This window comes from Neopelma chrysocephalum, unplaced genomic scaffold (genome assembly GCF_003984885.1).
Source record: "Neopelma chrysocephalum unplaced genomic scaffold, ASM398488v2 Primary Assembly neopelma1_105, whole genome shotgun sequence".
Classification (NCBI taxonomy): domain Eukaryota; kingdom Metazoa; phylum Chordata; class Aves; order Passeriformes; family Pipridae; genus Neopelma; species Neopelma chrysocephalum.
The window spans coordinates 2,373,401-2,393,307 of NW_020897769.1; the positions used below are offsets into that span (position 1 = coordinate 2,373,401).

Sequence of the window (19,907 nt, forward strand, 5' to 3'; positions counted from 1 at the left end):
TTTTCTTTTTTTCCCCCTGTTTCATTAATAGTGACAGATGCTTTTAATTAAAAAGACAAGACAAAACAAAATCCTGAGTAAAACAAAAAGAGAATATTCTAATTTGGCGTGACATTATGAGGCAGGATGGCTCCTGGCATGCAAGGTACGGAAAAGGTCATCTTCCACAGCTCCAGCCTTTTGCAACAGTGGAATTAAGTTCAAACTCAGGCTGGTTTTGAAGTCTTAAGTCTCTCCAGGGATTCCTTTCATAACATCTTCGAACTGGATAACACTACAGTAAATGAAATACACTGCACTGGATTAAAGGGTTATTTCCCCTGTGTGTCGAGCTGACACAGAATCCCAACCCTCAGGTTGCCTCTGAGTTGTCTCTATCTGCTGATACTCTCTCTGCTTTACATAACAGCTCTCAGAGTTTTTGCAGGGAAAGTTTTGCCATTATTTATTCGGCTTCAGCGCTCGGCGTACGCGCAACAATTTTATGCAGCAAGGAACCAAAATAAAGCAACTAAACAGGAAGGAATTTAATGGGCTTCAAAATGTGAGGGAAGCAATGCAGGGAAGAGTGGAGCTGCCTCTTCAGGTCTATTATGCTGCTCTATAATTTATACCAAAATACAAACTATCGCTCTCTCTCTGCATTGCCGCTCACATGTTCAGCAGCACAGAGCTCGCAGTAACAACGGGGATGATCTGTGCTACTGTGCTCTTATCTGACTGTACCAACAGCTAAAATTTGTTAGGGATCATTTGCAATGTGTTTTGTTGTAGAACAAATGTTCATTTTGACTTTGAACTTGGTGCCTGCTGCAGCTCGTGCAGATTGCGTCGAGCGCCGGGTATCAAACCGCTGCCATCTGCAGCGTGCCAGGGACCACCGTGGCTGGGCTCCAGAGCACGTCCTGCCTCTCCACACCCGGGAAAGATGAGTGGCTTTAAATATCAGAGCATTGGCTCCTCCAGCTCTGCTGGGCCGTGCCCAGTGCCCTGGGACAGGGTGGCCTCTCGGTCCTGGGGAAGGTGTTGTCTCCGAGCTTGGGATGGCAAATTGCAGTGGGTGTTTATTGAACCCACTCTGGAACTGAAGAAATAGTCTTGGTCCTTTGTTTCCCCCCCACCAAAACACTGATTAAAGACCACTCTGAAAGCACGGGAAACCTGTGAAATGCAAACTCTGTGATAAATTTTTTTGACAGTAAAAAAGAAGAAAACTATTTCTTCTCCCTCCTTGTCTCCTCCTGTTTTCTTTTATCCAAGGTGATCCAGGGCTGACTGGATCAGATGGTAAACTGAAGTTGTCTTATAAAGTGTTTATACAAGATAAAGTGCATCCTTTGCATTCTTGGTACGTTTGGGTTTGGTAGAAACAGGGCCCTGTGCTCCGTGTGTCCCTCTGGGTTCTGTTCTCTGTGCTGAATCTCTTCTGCCTTCGTGGCTCAATATCCTCCCGCACTGTGTTTTTCTCTGGATGTGCTTGTGGATACTGCTGGAACAACCACTGCTCCCCTTAACCAACCCCAAACCCCTCTCCTGAGAGCTCCCACGCCGTGGCCTCCAAGAGGGCCCATGTCTGTCCAGCGGGTCCAAAATCTCTCTGGAGAAGCTGGGACATACTGCAAATATGCTCTGGGCTTTAGCACTTCCTCCAGATTATTTCTTCAAGAATTTAAAAATATATTTTATAGCACTAAAATAAATGTTAATGAGTCTGCATTGCTTAGGGCTAACAATAGTATTTCTATTTCAATCCAGCAGCCTGGCAGGGTGTTTGGTGATGGAGGGGCTGGATGTGGAGACCTGGCTGTTTCTTTCTGACTTGGTCCTTGATGTCTTGAGCAGTTTTATTCTCTTGTGCTTTACTTGCCCTGTTCTGCTAAATAGCAGTGAAAAGCTTCCTTGCTTTGTTAAAGCGCCTGGGATTTATCAAAGGCCTCTGGGCAAGTGTTAAATGCTGATCTGGGTATAAAAAGTGTTATTTAGTGTTATGTTTTTACCTCTTCAATGTTAGCATGTAATTTTATATACTCCTTGAGGTGACCTTTGTGATTTTCCAACCAAAGAGACAGTCTCCTTGACTCAAGGATTTGGTTTTTTCCACCACCTGGCATGGCATCTCTGAAGTAATTTTGTAAATATGCTTTTTAGGCGTGTTTTTGGTGTTTGGGCTGGGGCTCACAGTGCTGGAGGTGCCAGTTGCATTCAGAGGATGGGAGAGTTGCCATGAGAAAAATCATAGCATGGGAGTCCGTTCCTCTCATTCCTCATCTTGGTTCTTTTTCTCAGTTATGATGAAATTATATTTAAGGATCCCAGGCTGCCAAGTAAGACAGACAGGGATTTGGGGAGGCACCCCAAGACTTAAAGGGTCTGCACGGGAGCGGGGCACGAGGTGTAGGAGGAAATGGGATGGCAGGAATTCAGCCTTGGCATGGAGTCAGAGGCAGCAGCCCTGCTCCGAGCAGCTGCGTAGCCGGGGCTGCGGGAGGCCAAATGGTTTGTTTGTCTGTTTACATGGATGTGTGGGGCTGTGGAGGGAAAAACCACTTAGCAGAAATTCTGCTATTAAAGCAGATGGTGGGAGATTAATCTGGTTTTTAGGGGGGTACTTCCTGGTACAGTGACCAAATTATTAATCCCTTCCCGTTCTAGGAGTCCTTCCATCATTCCAGGGGATGGGGGAATTGTGTCTTCTGAAACTCAGCTCCTTCCCTGCTTTCTCACAAGGCAGTGTGGTATTTTGGGAAGCAGAAGAGCGTTTGTCGGGGTTGTTGCTGCAGTTTCTCTGCCCGTGGTGCTTCCATGCTGCTCAAGCCCTTTCCAGTGCTCCCATGGCAGTTCCATGGGCTCCTGCAAACCGGCAGCAGCCCCTTTGCTGCTGCTCAAATGCTGGTTGTTATCCTAGATTTCCTTTTTCTCCTTCCATTTTAGAAATTGCTCTTTTTTTCCCCCCTGCCGTATCACTGACAGCCACATTCTCCTTGACAGTTGTGATATTTGTATGTGTGCATAAAAACAGTAGGAAGCATTTATGTAGGTGTCACTAATTTAATTTAATATAATCTGATCTGTATGTATAGAGAGGACTGTTCTGACTGAAATGCTTCTCTTTATTTTGCAGTCTTCATCGTCATCAAATACAACTCCTTTCATTCTCCTCTTCCATTCACCTACCCAAAGACCAAATCTGGAAATAGTAACCAAAAGAGAAGCCCACGTCACACACAGAGCAGGGAAAGGTTGAAATAATTGAAGGGTAAGTAATTTTTTTCACCTTTATTTTGTGTGTAAAGCCACAATAGTAAGTGCAGGACTGTGTAAAGAAGCTGTTAAGCACATGCACAGCTGCTTTGTGTGCAAAGTGGAAAAAAAGACTGAAATGCTGATTTGGTGGTGAAAGAAAGGTATTGCAGGTGAGAAGGTGCCCAGAAGGGCAGCGTGCCTGCGGTTTGGAATGTTGGTACTGCCAGTTTGGAATATCGGTACTGATTCTTCTCATCCTGCATCCATCTCTGCTCCTGCCTGGGTGGGAGCAGTGGCTCTGCACAGGGTGGGGGCTTGGCATGGCTTTGGCTGGTCTGAAGGAGCTTCCCAGCTGAGCAGGAGCTGGGAGATCGGAGTCTCCCGCTGCTGAAGAGCTCTCGTGTCATTTCCTTCTCTCTCTCCCGCTTCAAACCTCTCTCAGCTGGGCTGGGGATCCGTTTGCACGGGGCAGGATGTTTTCCCTTCTGTTGGTTTCTGCAGTCCCTCGGTTCTGGGGGCTCCACGAGCTTTTCCTGGAGAGCAACCTGGCAGTGCCTGTGCCGGGATTTTCCAAAGGAAGGCGTTGATGGGGGCTGGAGGATGGACAAACCCGCCTGGCAGAGCGGGGAGGGCCTTTCGGTACAAATGTTTGTCTTAAGGCTTTTCTTTTGCTGCGAGGGTGGCGAATAAAATAGGAGGAGATGGAAAATCAGCTTTTGTGAAATTCAGAACCCTGGCTGAAGCATTAGTAAGCTCCAAATGTTAGGGAATGCGTTTCCCCACCCCATTCCCAGTTCCGTGCTTGCATATATTGCATTTCCACACGTGTTCTTGTGTAGATGGACAGGAAATGCCTTCACTTACATGTGAGATCTTCTTTTTAAACATCTGGATTTTCTGGTTTATTGCTGCTGTGGGGGTTTTTTTCTTACCCCTGCAGTGTTAGTTCATGCAAAATTCATATCTGGGAAGGGCATCTTAAATCCCTGCTTCTGAGTCAAAAAGGGAAAGTATGGAAGTGAAAAGAGAGATTGTATCATTTAAGAAATATGATTCATGAATTAATCCTCGTCTGCTCCACCATCTGTGGCGTGTGTTTCAATACAAAAATTCTTGGTTATATCTCTTTAAAAAGCTTTCTTCTTGCTGACTGCCTGAGTTTGCTGCAGCACTAATGGGGAATTAGCTTCTTTTGGAGGAGAGAGTGGAGATTTTTATTCACAGCCTGGACAGGTTGCCCCAACCTGTGTCCAAGCTGTAGGTCATTGAGGGGGACGCAGAGCTCTGTTTTTTGGGGCTGCCAGCTCTCTGTGTAATGCCATGAGCTTGACATGCAGGGAGAGCCTGTGCACAGCTGCTTTGTGCTGTGGAAGCGTGGATGGATCTCCCACCAGGATGGAGGGGATGGAGCAAGATACGGGGAGTGATGGCAGGAGGTGCAGGCAGCCATTAGATCCTTCTGCAAAAACAAGTGGCTGTTTCTAAAAATGGGCTGGGAGTGTATTTTGTACTCGATGCTCCAGGAAATAAAGGATTGAGGTAGTCCCCATCCTCTGCTTCCTAGTGATGTTTATGTAATCTCTCTGTAGGTATGAAGAAGGGGGAGGTTGCCCATCATTGCCCCAAAGAGAAACTGTCACACTTTTTGCCTCCATGAGAAATGGGGAATGAAGGGGCACTGGAGTTTTTGAGGGTGACTTGAGAAGAGTCTCCTTTTTCTGATTTGGTCTTTTGAATTGTTTTCCAGCTTTTCGTGGGGAACAACTTTCCTTTTTAAACGTCTTTCTCAGGTTCCTATTCCTGAAGCAGTGCACCTGGTTTACTGCTGGGGTCAGACCCGAGATGTGTGAGCCCTTTTCCTCCTTCCTGGACAGTCCCCAAGCAGGTCAACATTTCAACACCTGCATCCATCATCAGTCCCTTTCCTGGACTGATCCCTTTCCCGGCCTGGGGCACTTGCTGCCCATCAGTTTTCTCCCATGCCTCAGGTGAGATGCTGGTAAAAGCCTGAGTGTTTTCCTCGTTGTTCTGGAGGAGGATCCAAGGGACTGGAGATGGAGGGTGGCTGGATGGCCCCAGCCCCTGGCACAGCTCACGGTGGCCTCAGCCCGTGGCACGGTGATGCACCCGCTGTGAGCACAGCCCTGGAGAGGCTCCGATAACGCTGATGGATGGAGGTTATCCAGGAGCTCAGTACCACGCTGAAATATTGCGGCTTTATTGCCGTTCCATTCATCCTGCTTTCACGCCTTTCTGCCTCCCTGACTCATTGCCACGCGGCCTCTGCCTGCAGCTCCTCTCTGCTGTGGGAACACCCACTGGACAGGATGGGAATGTGGCAAAGCTCTGGTGCTTTTTTTTTTAATTGAGCATCTAAAGCCAGGATGGGAAAGTCTTTTGTTGGAAGCAGGAATAAAGTGTTTAAATGAAGGAGGATGTGGGGGATGCTCTGCCCCACAGCCAGGTGCTGAGCTCTCTTAGGGTTTGCATGGTCCCTAAGGAACGTTTTCCTTTTCCTCTCTGTTATCACAAATCCCTTTCTGCCCACTCACTGGGAAGTCCTTGGACGTGCAGGCATGACATGAAAAGTAAACTCCAGTATACCAAGACTACTGTAAATAGCTGTGTCTTAAGGGAAAATGGTGTCAGCAACTGTTTAACCCAAATTGGAATTCGGCTGATTTACATCCCTATCCCAGCAACAGGACCTGAGGGAATGGCTGGAGCTGTGCCAGGACAGAGTCAAGTTGGATCTCAGGAAAAGGTTCTTCCCAAGAGGGTGGTTGGGCACTGACCAGGCTCCCCAGGGCAGTGGGCACAGCCCCAAGGCTGCCAGAGCTCCAGGAGGGGTTGGACAAAGCTCTGAGGGACAGGGGGGGATTGTTGGAGTGTCTGGGCAAGGCCAGGAGCTGGACTGGATGATCCTTGTGGGTACGTCCAGCTCAGGATGTTCTCTGATTCTCTGACATACTTCTGCATGGAAAATACTCATGGGAATGCAAACCAGGATGGGCACCCAGCTTTCTGTCCACCTCACCCACACAGACACACCTTGTCTTTCACAACTTTCACCAGGAACTCTGGCTCGTTTCTTGTATGCCTTTACAATATTTTGCAATTTTGCTTATTACTTAATTGCTTCAATCATATATTTTTAGTGAGAGTTTCTAGGCTTGTTTGCCATTTTTTATCTGCTCTGTGGTACAGTCTGGGTTAGTCTGAGAAGCAGAGATTGTTTCCTGGGGTCTCTTCTGCAAACCTGCACCTCTCTCAGGTGTGTGCTGGTCCTTCCTCTGCCAATTGACAGCAGTAATCACATAGCCAAGGTCTCCATAAAATGAGGGTCGTGGACTCTGTTCCTAGAGAAGGTCCTGTGCTTGCTTACATGACCAGTGTTAGCATTTTGCAGAATTTTGAGCCCCCACAGAAGCTCTGCTGGTAAAAAAACCCAACCAAGCCAACAGAAGGTAAAACAAATTCTGTCAAAAATGGGAGACAGAAGCAGTCCAAGCATTTTGACAGGCAGATTCCATTAGCCATAGGTTTTACTTTTTATTTTAAGCTTTGACTAAAAATCAGCAGTTTTTACTTAAAGAAAAAAAAGACATATTTATGCTGAGCATAAATATGTTTTATTTCTACCACAGAGGGGGGTTGTAAAAGAGGGGTCTGGTGGATTCCCCCAGCTTCTCCTCCCTGCCTTTGCAGGATGCCCTGATCACCAAGGGTCCCCTGGGAGGGTGACAGAGCTGGTGGCAGAGAACACGTGACTTTCCTCCAAGGTTTCTTGTGGGCAGCTCACGGAGAGAGAAGCATCGATTCCCCCTCTATTCTTTAGGACCCCAGTGAAACAGCTGCTTGTTTCTCCCAAACAATTATGCCAAGATGGAAATTGGCTTGTGTCTGTACGGACTTTTTGGATGGGAAAAATTCAGCAGTAATAGCTGGAAAAATAATATGGGCTATGAGATAATAGATGCCTAAGGGATAAAATTAAGCAGTATTTTACAACCAAGGAAGAGGGTTTGACAATAAATAGTTTGCCTTTGACTTCCTTTTTGTTTGCCAGAGGAGTGATGTTGTTTTGGAGAGGTTGTCCTGGGATGTATTTTCCAAACAGACATAGGAAAATAGGGAAGGTGTGTGGGTTTTTCATTCCTCCCTCCTGCTGCTGCCAGGGCCGGGGTGCAGCACGTTGGCACTGATGGCATGTTGACTGTGACAGGGATGTGACACTGGAGCTTCCTATGGGAAATCCCAGCAGTGCAAGGGGATGTTTAGAAGAGAACAGCGAGGTTTGCCCAACAAAGCGGGAACAGGATTGGTTTTAAATGCCACAGGGAGCCCAGAAAGCTCAGGAAGGGGAGGTGGCATGTTCGGCACCCCGGCAGGGTCCCGGAGGAGTTTATTCCTGATCTCCCTGTGTTCTTGTGTTGCTGCTTGGCTGCCTTGGGCTGTGCAGAAGCCCATTCCCAATAATGCCATGACAGTGGGATTTGGTTTTGTTCTGCTGTCCCTCCACATGTGCTTTTCCATAACAGCTCTGTGAGTACCTTGCTGATGGGGTCGTGTGGAAATGCTGTTTTCTCCATTTTGGTAGGCTCATACCACCGTCCCCTTCCACTCCTGCATAGGGAATATGCCAGCTGGGCTGGGAAGATGCCTTGGTTGCCTCCTGGTGCCAGTGGTAAACATTCTGGAGAGTGCAGGGCTCACACTCTGCTCCAAGGGCAGCGTCACAGGCAGGACTTGCTCATCTTCACTTTGCAGGGAGTAAAAGCACAGTTCAAACAAAGCTGCAAACCCTAATCCACCTTCCCGGAGATGGATTTGGGTGCAGCAGGTTGAGATATGAGGTCTTTAGCCCAGACCAGCTGCTAACAGCTTTTTATTTCCCAAACCTCAGGGAAAGCCTCCCTGCCAGGTGGGGGGGTTTCCTCAGCACGGGTGGGACACGGGACAGCCCCAAGGTGCCCAGTGCTGACCGTCCCCACGGGCTGAGGGGGGACTCAGGATGCTCAGCACCTCTGACAATGAGGCCAAACTCTTGTGCGTCCAAGACGGAATCATTAAGTCGCTGTTGCATTAAGACTCTGTTTTTATTCATGGAGTGTAATGTGATTCATTTGCCCTTTTGCTCTCGTGTTGAGAAGGCAGTCATCTCATATGCATCGCTGGCTGCAGGCAGAGCTCTAGTTATTTATTATTTTTAGGGTTTGGGGATGTGAGGGAGCAGACATTTTCATCATGTGCAGAGTGACCACAGAGTCAAAACTCACCTGGTTTTTTGGTGGCTGCAGAAGCCAGTGCTGGCCACACTCTCCCAGCCCTGGTTGGGAGCATTTACCCGAGCTCAGCTGTCCTTCTCAAAGCCTCAGGATCCTTTATCCTGCTCCAGCCTCTGTGCCAGGGCAGCACTGGAGCCCCTGCACCTCGCCCAGGGCCTGGGCTGGGGGCAGGAGGGACATGCTGGGGTGTGTTGCTGAGCTCTGGGGGAGCAGCATCCTTTGGGGTCCCGGTGACACCCAGTCCCCAGCAGCTCCTTGCAGAGCAGTGGGTTAAGCCATTTGCTGGGGAACACTAAGTGTCTCAGAACCCAAACCCTGGGCTTATGGATGTGGCACAGGATCCTGCTGATCCATGGTGGGGTGTAGGATGGGACCCTGCTCTGCTTGATGAACTGATTAAAAATGGGCGAAGGAGACTGTGGGTCCTCACTACTGCTTGGTGCAATTAACTGCAGCCAAGGGAAATTATTCTTCCCTGGAGTTAAAAGAAAAAAGACACCAAACAAGAAAAGAGTACAGAACACCAAAGACTGGAAAAAATACAATTCTTTTAAATGTTAGCATGGGGAGCATTAACTAAACCACTAATTCCAAAAGAATGATGATGAGTAAACTAGTTGGAATTACTGCCTCTTGTAGTGGGGCAGGCCTGGAGCAGTTCAGCTCCTTGTGTTGGATCTCCACCTGCAAAACAAGAGGTAAGAAATTCCTCTCCAGCCCCGACTGTCCTGGGCAGCCCTTTTTAAGCACAAAGCTCTGAACTCGGTCATGCTGTCAAATTCCAAGCAGTCCCACTGCAGGGCACGGTGACCGTCTCAAAGTCCTCAGGTGACCCTGGATTTCTGACACTGCAGGGTCACAGTACGTGTACAAATCAATAAGGCAGATTTTAGAGGCAAAGGGCAAGAGGAGGAGGAGAGTTAACTGCATGTGTTTCTTTTCTTTTTTGCCTTGTTCTTTTCTTCCTTATGTTTTTTTCCTCCCCCCATACAGTTCACAGCCCAAATCCATGCTGGGAAGGACCCACTAACCAGAGCACAGCTCAGCAGCAGGAAACAAGGTCTGAGGCAAAGGCAAGGGAGAAGGCATGAGCTGGGAGCTTAATTTGATGATTTTCCTAGACTTTGTCAATGGGGAGGCATAAGAAAGGGTCAGGTGTGGACAAAGATAAGGAGAAAGGGTTTTCAGAAGAGCTTGGAGCTGGGAGCTGTTTGGGAAGGGGAGGTTTTTAGCCTCCAAGGATTTGGGTAGACAAAAGAGGAGAGGCGCCGTGGAAGCGGGAGGTAACAACGCCGACCTTCTCCGCTCTTTGTTTGCAACCAAGAAATGCACAAATCGCTGCTGATATTGCTGAGTGCTTTCCTGCTGCTTTGTGGCTTGATTTGGAGCTGCAGCCGTTCTGAGCCTGGTTCCTGACTTACAAAAAAAAAAAAAAGAAACAACAAGCAAATCCTGGCTGAGGGAATGGGAATCGTCCCCTCTACGGAGCCCGCCGGGAGGACCCCGGCACCAACACCTTCACCTGACGTCACGCCTGAGATCCTGGTTGGGTTTTGTACAGATTAATGCCTTTTGGAGAGTTCTAGAAAGGTCAAAAACAGAAAAGAAGCTCTAATAGCAGTATAGCAACCAGCTGGCTGCATTGGGTTTCATTTTACTGCCATAGTAACACCATGAGCCTCGGTGTTAGTACTGTGCCCACTGAATGCCATCCCCCCCTCTTTTTGTCAAGAGACAAGCCCATAAGAAGGTATTTTCTTCCTGAAGAATTTCTCCGAGGCAGTAATGGGCTTTTTGGAGGGTTCAGTCCTCGTACCCAGAGATGTAAGGTGGGTGATTTACAAGGCACTGTGCAAATGCCAAATTGTTAGGCAGAACTGCTGCTGATTTAGAAGGCAGTTAATGCTCTGAATGTGCCAAGTGCCAGTAGAGTGTTTCTACAGATGGAATAACTGGAAATATTGGAGAGATTCCAAAGGTTTAATCAAATTCAACCAGTTTTTTTTTCTTTTTCTTTTTTTTTTTTTAAACTGCAGAATTCTCTGAGGGATGAGGGTTGAAGTAGTAGATTATTCCATTGCTTTTAGTACCACGGGGGAGATTTTCACAGATGAACATAAAGTACAGACTTTGAAACAAACACATAAGTGGGTCTATAAACGAGGGCCGGAGCAGCAATGCTGTGAAATCCTGGACCAACACGGGGAGCATCTTAGATTGCCTGGCAAGAGGCTCCTTGGAAGCAGAACAACGGGTTTTCAGTCATGCAGCACAAAGGAAAGTGGCAGCCACGGTGTCCCTGGTCCAGTTCTGCTGGACCCAGGCCGGTTTTGGTGGGATTCTGGGCACGAGGACCCTTTCCATGGCTCACTGTGCAGTGCTGGGGTGTGCATATGTTTCTGCACAGATGCACACCTTCCTCTAGTCTTGTTGACAGCCTTTCCAAGGCTTCTTATTTAGCCAGACCATATGTGCTCGGGCATGGAGATTGTGGGATGTGGAAAGAGCATCACATTATCCTTGGGCTGCAGGAGCAATTCCGAGCAAGTTTTGTCTGTGTGGAGATCCAGAGCTCCCGATTCTGCGTTGCGGGGCGCGCGGAGCCTTCGGACACGATTTTCCCCCTCATTTGTCAAAACCGGGTTCCAGCAAGCCACTTGCCTTCGTTCTATCCCAAAATCAACTCTCCCTGTCCACTCCTTAAATATTCATCCAAAGCATGGATGGAGGCCACCAGGGAGAGGGAATGCTGTCTCCAAGTAAAGCTTTGCTGCTGAAGTGATGTGAGACCGAGCTGGAGAAGGGGTTGGAAATTTTTCCGTGGGGTTTCACTTGTCACTGGTGCAGGAAATGAAGAGCCCATCCCCATTGCTGGCAGCAGGGTTTTGTTTGGGGGCGAGGTGGCAGGGCCAGGAGCCCTGAGGGTGTGGGCTGCGAGGAAGGGCTGTCCCAGCAGCGATGCTGCAACAGCGCTGGAGCTTTTGTCTTGCTGGGTATTTTTTTGTGTGTGATGTTTCTTCAACAGCTTTTTTGTTTTTTGCAGAGGGCCTGATTGGATCCATGGATCCATCATGTATTTATTTTCTTTTTGTAAGAGAAGGAGAGTTTCGTGCTTTTCCTGAAGTGTTTGGTATTAATCCTCTCTGGAGTTGGGGACCGTCTCCCTCTGAGGCGTTGCTGTACTCCCTGCACAGACCCCCGTGTTGCTCTGGGCAGGAGTTCTCACTGAATAAATTCCTCCAAAGCTATCAGCCTCAATGCCACAGTCTGCTGCTCCTGCTTTCCTGCCCCCACCTCCACCCTGCCATGATCCAGCCTGCTCCCTGTTTGCTGCAGTCAGGGCTGCCTCTGCCACTGTGCACGGATTGCCTTAAAACTGAATTGGTTAAAACCATTTTATAAACATTCCCTCCCCTTCCTGATACTGTTCACTGTGCCAGCCAGAGCTGAGAGCATGTAGGGGATTTTACCTGGCTGAAGGATGGGGGAAGATTCCTAAATTTTGTGTGTGTGGAGGGGGTGGGGGGGGTTAATGAAAGTCAATGTGGAAATTAAAAATGACATGATTGTGGGAATCAAGTTCCTGAAGAAGCTGTTGTCTATGGATCTGTGTCCTAGGCAGTGCAGGTGCTACACCACCATTCTAGGTGGTGTATCCTGCTCAAATGATGCCCTGGTGTGCCTCACTCCCAGCTATCCCTTGGCTTTGCAGGGATTGGGTTTGCTCCATGCCATGTGCTGCCAGCCCTTCGGAGATGTGAGCTCTGGTGGTCGTGCTGGTGAACTGGGCAGTGCTCTGGCAACTTTGTCTCGAGAGGCACCAGGATGCTTGTTTTCCTGTTGACATGGTTGTGGCCTGACTAGAGGCATTTTGGAGATGTAGCCTGTCGTGGTCTTTTTGGAGGTGTTAAACCCATGTAATGCCCCAAGGCACAGGCAGGTCCACAACGTGAGGTTCAAGATGCCCAGGATTTTGGAGAGTATCCCTCTGAAGAATCTGGGCCTTGCAGGAAGGAGGTGAGCCCACACTCACCCACTTGGAGATGAGGAGATGTGCTCACCTGCGAGGTGTGGATGCCTCTGATCTGGAGCTGCAGGAGCACACTGAGCCAGTGACACAGGAACTCTGTGTCGGACACATCCATACACATCTGTGTGGATGCAAAGAGCTTTTGTAAAGGCAGTGGAAAGTAGGCTTGAAAATAAACAATTTTGCAGGTAGTTTCAAGTATCACCCTGAAAGGTGTGTTTGTACAAAAGGTGGTACAGTGCTTCCAGCAGCTGGTGATGTTCTGTTGTTTCACATTCATCATCCGTCCCTCCCAAGCTCCTCTTCACTCCAAATACTCACACAAGAGCCCTTCTGAAGCAACATTTATCTCGAGTGCTGCTATATCAGGATTCATCGATCTTGTCATAAGATCTTCTGCACCGAATGGAAGCTCTGGGGGTGGAAGGGGGACACATGCACTCTGTTCCTCTGGGCCTGTTCTCGGTGCTGCCGAGAGCCCTGACTCGGGGTAGGACTTATTTGGATCTTCCTTATAAGGTGACCCATCCCGGAGCCTCCCCACCACAGAGGGGCCCAGCTCAATGTGATGATCTGTCTCCAGGAGGTGCCCAGGACCCAGCTAAGCAACTACAGCAAATTTGTCCTCAGTCCCCTGACACCCCTTTAGCCAGTTTGCAAATCCCTGTGGAAGTCTGCCTGAATTCAATCTTCTCCTAGGATTCCTCCTTCCTGCCCTTGCCCAATGGTCCTTGGTCCTGCAGTCTCTGTCTCTGTACCACCTGTTGTGTCTTCTGGGGAATATCCTGGCTCTGTGTTCCCAACACTTGCAGGCCTACTCATGGGACACTGAAAGTGGCTTGAACAGGCTCCTGCAGGAATATTTTCTGTGCCTACAGATCCTCCTTAACCTCTTCTCTAACATCTCTTCTGCAGGAAGTGGTGGATTGAAGGGGCAGTAGACACATCTGGCATTATGAATTATGGAGTGAGCCTATGCCCTTACCTTCTGCCCTCTCTGCCCACCCTGACCTCCTCCCCTAATCTCTGCTGATGGCAAATGTGATGATGCTGCATCAAACACTATTTAGGATTCTGTTGTCCTGACATCTGTATGTGTTTCTTCTTTGGGTATTTCACATATCATAATGATAATATGAAATCAGTGGGGTTGATGGTTGTGAGGCCCTGGCACAAGGTTGTCCAGAGAAGCTGTGGCTGCCCCATCCCTGAAAGTGTCCAAGGCCAGGTTGGACAGGATTTGGAGCAACCTGGGCTAGTGGAAGGTGTCCCTGCCCATGGCAGGGGGTGGGACTGGATGGGCTTTAATGTCCCTTCCAGCCCAAACCATTCTGTGAGTCCTGTATTGACAACCCTGAAGCTCACCCGGAGAACTTAACGCTGGCGGTGCAGATTTATTTGCACATTCTTGTTCAGACAGGACCCCCTTCAAGTCCAGACAGCAGTTTCAGTTTCTGCTCAGGTGTCGTCATTCCTGTTGTGCTGTAAGGCAGGTGCTGCTGATCTCTGTGTCAGGCTCAGCCCAGGCTCAGCAATAAACCATGTATCAGGAAATTCTTGGTTTGCTACTGCTCTGGGTCCAGATCTGAGCCAGAGGTGAGGTGCTGCTGTCAACATGTTGTGGTCCCGGCCCTACTTCTCATCCTCAAACTCCTCCTTTGCATCTGTTTTTAAATGTTATTACCCCAGGAGCCTTATTTCCTCTCTTCTCCCAAGAGCAGGAGAAGCAAATTTGCACAGACAGTCTTGCGTATCCATGTTTTACAGTGCTGACCTTGTGTGCCACAGCTGGGTGCCATCCCAGATCTGCTCACGTCTGCAGGGCTGTGTCATCCTGCCCTTGCTGGAGAGGACACGACAGGGAATGAGATGAGGTCCAATGAAGCCCGCTGGCCCCAGGGGCAGTCTGAACTCAGGCAAACTGAGGGCTCCTTGGTGAGGTTTTTGAAGGCAGTATCAGCAGGAGAGAGGTGGAATCCCACCACCCCCAAAATGAGATTAGAAACCAGAATCTCCTCTTTTGGGGGAAGTGCCACAAAGAGCAAGGTTTTGAGGCTCTCTGTCAGGTTTTCCTGTTTTCTTCAGAACATTTATTTCAAAGAAAGGATAGAAGATATAGAAAAGTATAGAAAATATGCAGGAGAATAACTGTGTCTCCCACTCAGTACTGATTTTCTTTTTTGTCAGCTCATGGTGGTTGTTCCCCTGCCTTGAAGCTGAACGAGGGGGGAGCATTAGGATGTCCCTGGAGCCAAGTCACCCATCTGGGACCTGCTTCTGCTCTTTGCTTCCCTCCTCCTCCTTTACACACCACGCAGTGCTCGTCCTGTGGCTCTTGGCCAGATGAGGAATTTAGTATTCAGGAAGTTGGGAAGTTTGGCTGTCCTTGGTCTAATTAGTTCGTTAAGCACAGGGGAGCTCAGATCACAGTTCAAATGGCTGTAATTTGAGTGAACTTGAGACAATGGGAGGATTAAGTAGCAAAATTGTGTCTATTACTTTGGCCAAAAAAAACCTCTTCAATTTGAGTTGAATATTTAATTTTCAGAACATAAGGGTTAGGTATTAATATGGGCTTGGCAGAGAGTTCATCAGTTGTAAGACTGTGCTGAGAGTTCTTCACATGCTGAGATCAATGCTTGGAGTCGAGCATGACTTTCTGCAAATTCTCCTCTGAACAAATAATTGTGCTCAACAAAGAAGTGACTGGGGAAGATTTAATTGCTTATTTTTGTAGGGGGTCCTCTTAAACAGTCTTCTGGTCTTAAATTCCATGGCTATCTATAAAATTTTGGAGGTGGCTTTTCTCAGAGAGAGGAGCTGCAAGTGCCTGCCCTCCATTTCCCAGGCTGAGAGCTTTGCTGAGATCCGTCTCCTCAGATGGGCATGGTAGAAATAGAAACACCAGAATACCCAGGGGATTCAAAATAATGCAATCTGGGGTGGCTGTTCTCTCTCCCCTAGCAACAGATGTTGGAGTCCAGGTGTGTTACATGGAGCGGGCTGGAGCATCCACAGCCCGACGCACGTGCTGCATCCCTGGAAGATCTAATGTTGTTTTCATGCTTTTAGTGGTATTGTGCAAGGCATGGCTGAGGGACAAAATTATTCTTTGCCTATCTGAAATGGGTAAATGGCGCATTTTATCTTTTTTTTCTATTTTAATATTGTGTGCCTGCATCTGTTCCAGTAGGGGAAAAACAATGATAATTGGAACATTGGAAGGGGTTTGGAGTAAATGAGAACAAACATTACCAGGCTGAGAAATTTGAAGGGAATTAGGTCAAAATACTAGTGATAGTTTTAGTCAAAATATCTGAATTTAGGGACTTACTGCAGTGTTTTTAGTTGGCTCTACCTTATTGAGTATGGTGAGAATAAAAGACAGTTGATGGTTGATTTCTGCATTAGCTGAGCTCACAGGGCAGTGTGAGAGCATGGAAGCACTTAGATTGGAAAAGCCCTCTAAGATCATCAAATCCAACCTTTCTCTCAGCACTGCCAAGGCCACCACTAACCCACGTCCCCAAGTACCACAGCCACACATCTTTTAAATCCCTCCAGGGATGGTGACTCCACCACTGCCCTGGGCAGCTGTGCCAGGGCTGGACAATCCTTTGAGTAAAGAAATTTTTCCTAATACTCAACGTAAACCTCCTCTGGTGCAACTTGAAAGCAGGGCTGTCCTGCTCCTGCCTTTTATTTTCCTGAAATAAAGTCAGGTTTAAGCATTGCATAGGCAATGCATCAGCCCCACATAGTGTTGTCCTTTCTTGCTGCCTCATCCATGTCTGTGACCTGCGGGGGTGTGATAAGGTGTCATATCAGCAGATCCCTGCTGGAACCAGCTCCTTCCCATGCCAACCAGCCAGATGCTTCCAGGGAGCACCAAATGGAGCTCTTTCTGCTGCAGGTGGTCGTGGTGCACTGGGGGATGTGCTGAGGTCCCACACAGCCATAGTTGCGTTTTCGGGGTGGATAAAGAGCTTCCTGCACAAGCGTATTTAGGACTTAAAAAGCTTTTGGCTGAGAATGTGCTGTGCAGAGCAAAGGGACAGAGAGGCACCATAATGCTGACTCCAAACTCCTTCAAAGTGTGGGCAGAGGTCGTGTTTACCAGTGGTTTTTTTTTTCATTTTGGCCTATATCTGCATCTCTGCCCTATTTCTCCTCTAGCATGAAGGCTTGTGCTTGCTTGGTTCTCATAGTGAACACCTTTAAATCAACCAGAGAACGATGCATTGTGTTCACCAGCATTTCATTTTTTCCTTCTGTGTTTGCTTCTTTCTTGAATCCCCTTGGTAGGCAAGGGGTTAACAGCATCCTCATGGTTCTTCCAGTTACCCCATCAGGGCTGTTTAAAAATTAGCTTCTCCCCACTTACGGCACTATAATTAGGATACAGGAGTTGTGGGGAATGATTTCACAAAGTGACTTGGTGTACTCGCCCGTGCACCCCAGGGAGCCAGGCAATTATGCATACATAATTCTACTCTTTGAATATTTTCTCTTTCTCTGCATAATTTCTCTCTATTCATCTTTCCAGTGTCCTTCTGAGATAAACTTAGAAGTCTCAGCTTTCAGAATTTAAAAAAAGATCCTGTGCCTGCATGTGCACTATTTGCATTTAAACCAGCAGCCGGTCTCCGGGATGCAGCGGAGGGGCGAGGCCGGGGAGGAGGGTGGTGGAGCCTGTGGAAGGAGCAGAGGAGCCCTTCAGTGCAGTAGCACATCCACGCTGGCTGGTGAGGGATCAGAGAGGCAGGGAATCATAAAACAGAACCATGGAATTGTTTAGGTTGGAAAAGCCCAGTAAGACCATCGAGTCCAGCTGTTCCCCCAGCACTGCCAAGGCCACCACTAACCCAACATCCCCAAGTGCCGCATCCACAAGGCTGTTTGATCCTCCCAGGAACGGGGACACCCTGGGCAGCTGTGCCAGGGCTGGACAGCCCTTACCATGAAGAAATTTTCCTTAATATCCAACCTAAACCTCCCCTGGTGCAACTTGAGGCTGTTTTCTCTCTTCGCTGGGAGCAGAGCCTGACCCTCCCCCAGCTCCCCCCTCCTGTCAGGGAGTTGCAGAGAGTGAGAAGGTTCCCCCTGAGCCTCCTTTTCTCCAGGTTGAGCCTCCCCCAGCTCCCTCAGGTGCTCCTGGTGCTCCAGACCCTTCCCCAGCTCTTTCCTGGACACGCTCCAGCCCCTCAATGTCCTTGTTTGGAGGGGCCCAGACTGCCCCCAGGGTTGGTGGTGCCCCAGCAGTGCCAGCACCGGGCACAGTCCCTGCCTTGGGCTGGTTCCTCTCCCTGCACACAAACACTCAGGTTCAGACCTCTGCATCTCCATGGGCGCCCCAGGATAATTATGGAGACGCCCCTTTTGGGTGCAGGTGTGTTTTGGCTCTAACCCCCTGTTTGTGCTGTTCTCACAGTTCCTTGCAGCCTGGTGAGCAAAGCACGAGTCAGTGTCGGCATCTTCCCCCTGGTGCAGAGTCAGTTTATCTCTATAAACTTGCTGTTGACATGATGCAATTTCTCTTGGTTGCAGTGTAGCTGTAGAGCAGCAAAGTTGTGATAAAAAACAACTTGTTGAAGGGATTCTTTGTCATACTCCTGAGTCATCTACAATTCCTTTTTTTCCCCTGGTGCCAAGAGTGTGCTGGTGCTTTGCAATTATACCTACACTTGATGCCTGTTCCTTCTTTCTTCCTATCCCTTTCTTCCTGATTCAAGTTCCCCATTCATTCTCTCTTTCTTTTAGCTGCTGCTTCTCCTTTTTTTTTTGTATTTTATCCACCACCTTCTCAAGGCACTGAAGCTGTAACTGCTTTACTGTGGTCTGAGGAAAAGCTACTGTTCTACTTCCTGAAGAAAGCTCATTGTGTGGTGCCATGAAAAAAGGTTTAAACAACACAAGGGAATAAAGGCACCACATTTCTCTGAAAGTTTTTCTTTTCCTTTTTTATTTTTTATTTTTTAAGGAATAATACATAAGTTGCTAGGAAAGGGCAGAAATGTCTCCTGCTTCTCTCTAGTCGTGCCTGTCAGGCTGTGAAATTCTAAGGAAACCTGCTTTTTACATGGGAGCTTGAAAGCTGGACCACCCCACCTCCAAACCTTTGCTGTTCTCTGCATTACCCTCATAAGCCTAACAAAAAATCCCCAGATTGTTCCCAAACAGCACAGAATCAAAGCTTACAAGGCAGTAGTGTAATTACTTACTTTCTTTTTTGGTACCAGTTTATTGCCATCTTATGTAAGACACTCCAACACGTTCAAAGGGGCCTTTTTAGCAGCAAGAGCTCAGTTATTCCACTATCAGCAGAGTTACTGGAGCCTGGCAGCAGTACAGGAAGGGATGGTTTTGCATCCTGGCTCCAGTTCTGTGGAGAGGCCCTGGATGTGCCAGAGCCAACCCTGCTGGACCCCTCTAAGCCCCCAAGCCTCCTGTACGTGTTGCACCCATCTGCACTACCTCACATCTGTGTGCATCCATCCCTTCCTGGTCAAAAAGGCGCCATTTTAAATTAATTTATTTATTCACGTGGCTATGATTTTTTTTAATTCAAATTATTTAAAATTTTATGTTTATATATAAAATATATATGTATTTATATTATATATATTTTATATATTTATATTCTTCCTTTTACAATTATAAAAAATTATTAATATTTTAATTTCATTAGTGGGGTGCTTATTATTATGACTGTTATTATTGCTATTATCATCATCATCATTCCTCTTCTTTACCATCATCGTCATCATCATCATTCCATTCCCTGTGGACAGAATCTCACCCAACTGTGATGCTGCTGCCTGGGGTGATGAGTAGTGACCCACGTGTGCCTTGGGGTCAGTGAATGAAGGGCAGTGCTGCCTTCTGGTTTGACATTGGACATCTTTATCCACAGAGATTCCCTCCACTGGAACTGTGTGAAAGAGGAAGCCTTGTCCTCTGCCCAACACATGGCACTGGGAAGGAAAAAAGGGGGAAAGAGAGAACTTTGTCAGCTCTTCTCATCTCTGCTCAGCATATCCATAATGGCATTGTGCTGTTTAAATAAAAGGGATTTACAATTCAGATCTCTTTTCACTACTGAGGGGACTGATTGCTGCTGGCACTTTGCTGGTTGTGGACAGAGAATATCCATCAGCCCCACTTCCAGGTTTTGTTACTTTTCCAGTGTTTTCTTTCACACTCATACAGCTGAGGGAGCTGGGGGGGCTCAACCTGGAGAAAAGGAGGCTCAGGGGGGACCTTCTGGCTCTGCAAGTCCCTGACAGGAGGGGGGAGCCGGGGGGGGGGTCGAGCTCTGCTCCCAGGGAACAAGGGACAGGACAAGG

At 48.0% G+C, this 19,907-nt stretch overlaps 1 protein-coding gene across 3 annotated transcripts in view; it reads left to right on the plus strand.

Annotated features, from left to right (window-relative positions):
* The window catches only part of NEXMIF (neurite extension and migration factor), a 171,218-nt gene that overhangs the window by 109,487 nt on the left and 41,824 nt on the right, over positions 1-19,907 (plus strand). For all 3 annotated transcript variants that reach the window (XM_027696081.1, XM_027696083.1, XM_027696082.1), the window contains exon 2: positions 3,122-3,256. The gene's annotated coding sequence lies outside the window, so the exon portion shown is untranslated. The remainder of the gene's footprint in view (positions 1-3,121; positions 3,257-19,907) is intronic.